Source organism: Acyrthosiphon pisum, chromosome X, assembly GCF_005508785.2.
Source record: "Acyrthosiphon pisum isolate AL4f chromosome X, pea_aphid_22Mar2018_4r6ur, whole genome shotgun sequence".
Lineage (NCBI taxonomy): Eukaryota > Metazoa > Arthropoda > Insecta > Hemiptera > Aphididae > Acyrthosiphon > Acyrthosiphon pisum.
This window is the reverse complement of record NC_042493.1, coordinates 99,574,802-99,579,050: the sequence shown is the minus strand read 5'-3', so window position 1 is coordinate 99,579,050 and position 4,249 is coordinate 99,574,802.

Genomic DNA, 4,249 nt, shown 5'->3' with positions numbered 1-4,249 from the left:
AGTTACATTATAACTCAACTTTTAATTGTGTATACTTATATAATACCTAGCTGTTTTTTGTTATCTTCCACATCTGCATTAACACTGATATACAATTGTTTCAAATTAAAAAAAAAAAATGTTTTATACGTGTTAATATAATTGTATATAATAATAAATTGTAAGTTGAGAATTCAACTGATAATATATATGGTCAAGTTAGTTATGATTTTATGTATTATACAATAAATGCATACGGATGAGCCCCTGGCGTGGTCTAACAATCCGCAAGCTCATAAATGTATATTTGAATAAATAAGTTAAATCACAACCCAAATCACAAACATAAATTTTTGGTTGTACAGGTTTGCTAATTTGCATACCTGTGTGGTAAAAGCATGTTTGTATTTTATACAAAACTGATATATTATTATATGCCCAAATACAACAAAGTTATATGAAACACGGTATATTAACAGTTTACAGGTTTTAATGCAATGTGATAAGAATATTTAAAAAAGTAGATGTTATATAGTGTGTATAATTAATTTTATCTTTATTCTGAACTTCAAAATAATTTACGAATCAAATGAGTGTTATGTAACTTAAGGTATTATTGTTATGATTGGGGATGTGGTAAATATGGAAATAACCATTTATAAATAACTGGGTATTAGAAAAATATTGAAAAAAAAACATATATTTTTCATGTTACAATTTTAATAAATAGTGAACCGTTATTAAAAGAATAAAAAAAATATTTCTTTTTTTAAATATTATATCATACATTCTTTTTATGTTTTATGAAAAAATATCGTATTGAAGAGTTTTAACTAAAGATGACCATTATAAAAGCATCACAAGCGTAAAATAAAGTTTTGACTTGATTAATTTTTATAAAATAATTTGACTATTATTTCCGTTTTATACTTTTTAAAATTTTTAACTATCAACAAAAAAATTATGCATTTTTACAATGAATCTGTACTTAGGTTGTACCATCTTAATCCTACGCTGTATCTTGTATGAATCCTTTGTATGTCACTAATTAAATGTCAACCAATATTTCTGAAATTTTTGAATTTTAATTGCTTTATTAATCCAAATAAAAAAATCAGATTTTACATCATAATTATCACATTCAAATAACTTAGAATTCAGTTATTTTTGTATTGATTTAATACATTCTGAATATGTGTTGCTCTTCTACATTTTCACTTCTTAGTTTTATTTCTCTTCAAAATACAGAACCATTCAGTGGAATATTTAGGTTAAGTATTTAGCTTTAACTTTTAAATATATATACATTATATATAATAATATTATATTATCGGTCTTTAATGAAAAAGTAATTTATTTTTAACTTTAAAGGAAATTGATTAGTTTTTTCTGACTAACAGTTGTCCAAGTGTATTTCAACAAACGGATAAAATGTTGCTTTTAACAAGGTCATTTTTTGGTCTAGGGTCTATGGTTTCTCTTTCTAGCTCATCGATCCACTCTTTTTTAGCTTGTTTTTTTACTATACGTGTACTACTATCGAAAAAGAATTTATCAATAGGAATGTCATTGCGGTCATTCATCGAACCATCATCCATGATGTTGTTGCGTCTCAAATGACGTCGATATATACATCAACGTAGAAATGAATACTCGATGTACTTGTTGTGTGTTTATTTAAAAAAATACAAAATTACAATAGCATAAACTATGGTAAAGAAGTGAGTGGTGTTACGACTCTAACATGAAATCTAAGACTGTGAGTTGTTTTACGACCTGTCTCTAAGTGACTTGGATATCCTTAACCGTATGACGTGATGATGATACCATTTTCTTTGTCATTACTAAGTATAACATTTTCTTCACGATTTGTTACCACCTGCATATTATACAGCATATTCTGAACTTCTTCGCCAGATTTTCGAAAAGGAGTGAATTTTCGTAATTTTGTATCGTAAAGATTTCGCTTGATATTATGCAAGTCACTTACTTGAAACGCTTCCGATACAGGAATGCTTTTAATAACCGTACACACTATTTTACTAGTTTTCTCTTTATTATCTTCAACCGCCTTACGTTTTACCGATACTGATACAATTTGCCGTTGTATATTTTGATCACTAAAAACACAATTATAGATTTTAAATTTAGTGTTAGCCCAAAAATGATTATACCATTTTCTTTGTCAATACTAAGTATAACATTTTCTTCACGATTTGTTACCACCTGCATATTATACAGCATATTCTGAACTTCTTCGCCAGATTTTCGAAAAGGAGTGAATTTTCTTCACTTTGTATTGTAAAGATTTCGCTTGATATTATGCAAGTCACTTACTTGAAACGCTTCCGATACAGGAATGCTTTTAATAACCGTACACACTATTTTACTAGTTTTCTCTTTATTATCTTCAACCGCCTTACGTTTTACCGATACTGATACAATTTGCCGTTGTATATTTTGATCACTAAAAACACAATTATAGATTTTAAATTTAGTGTTAGCCCAAAAATGATTATACCATTTTCTTTGTCAATACTAAATATAACATTTTCTTCACGATTTGTTACCACCTGCTTATTATCCAGTATATTCTGAACTTCTTCCTCAGATTTTGGAAAAGGAGGGAATTTCTGTCACTTTGCGTCCGTACATGGGTTATGTGCGTGCGTGGCATTGTGTTTCTTTTTACATATTAAATTATGTGTTTCGTTCACTAATTTCTCCCTCTTGTCTTAATATACCAATTAGGTTTCATAAATGTGTTGTCGATTACATACATTTTCTAATTGTAAATAAAAACGTTGTGTATTTGTGGTATCATAACACAAGATGTTTATTAAAAATTATACCTATTTTATACAACACTTCTCTATCGCTTGACATACTAAATAACACAATTACACATTGTTTATCATATTTACGTAAATAATCAAGAATGAACGTAGCATTTAACGTTTCTAGTTTAGATCTTATGCTTAATTTAAACTGTTCTAAACATGCGTCGCGTAGAGAACTACGCAAAAATCCGGTGTATTTTCTATATATTATTTTCTTCGCAAAAACCCGGTGTATTTTCTTAATAGCTTGTCGCATCTCTCGGTCGCTCATGGGTCTGACCTCTTCGTTTCCTCGCGGTATTAACAATTAGTATGTTGATTATATTACTTATAATTTTATTGTCTCGTACAGGACTTAATCTGTTTGCAATAATTACATCGTCGTTTATCGCGTGTTTTTTTATAGCTACCCCATTAGACTGTATTGGAAGGTATATATAACGTTAAGTAATATTCATGTGTATTCAATTATTAATCGCACAATAATTAGACTGGATTGGACATACAAAAAACAAAATAATAATATAATTATAATATCTATAACAGTGTTTTATTAAATTTTCGTACCGATAAAATCTTAAAATAAGTTCTCCGGCATCGGCGGTACTGAATTATTAATCACCGTTAAGTTTGAATAATCTTCATCAATATTGATATTAATGAAATCGAAAATACATTTTGTATATTTAATCCTTACAATGTTGAGTGATTCATTTTTAATCACTCAGATTAATTTTATTTTATGACCATTGAATAATATTAGGGCAATAAAAATAGCTACTACCTGAAAGAATACAGTTTCTAAGATAAGTTAAATCTATACACTTATTATCTTCATTAAAGCAAACCAGGAAAACCGCCTGAAAATGTCGCATCATACCGACCGATATCACTCCTTCCAAGTTTATCTAAACTTTTAGAGAAACTTCTGCTTAAACGCCTAAAACCGATTATAGAGAGAAAAAATCTTATACCAGAACATCAGTTTGGATTTCGCAACAAACATTCGACAATCGATCAAGTACATCGAGTAATTAATGTGATTAGTAAAGCTCTTGAAGAAAAAAAGTACTGCTGTGGAGTATTCCTTGACGTAGCCCAGGCTTTTGACAAAGTCTGGCACAAAGGATTCCTTATCAAACTGCGTGATCAGCTACCACATACTTGGTGTGCACTTCTTGAATCATACTTGACCGACCGTCAATTTCGAGTCGTACACGAAGAAGCAATAACCGAATGGAAAGACATATCAGCTGGAGTACCGCAAGGTAGTGTTCTAGGACCTATCCTGTACTTACTCTATACGGCTGATATACCAAACGATAACAACACAACATTAGCTATGTTTGCTGACGATACGGCAATTTTATCAACACGTAATAGTCAGCTCACTGCAACTGATAACTTACAGAAGTCAATTAACATATATT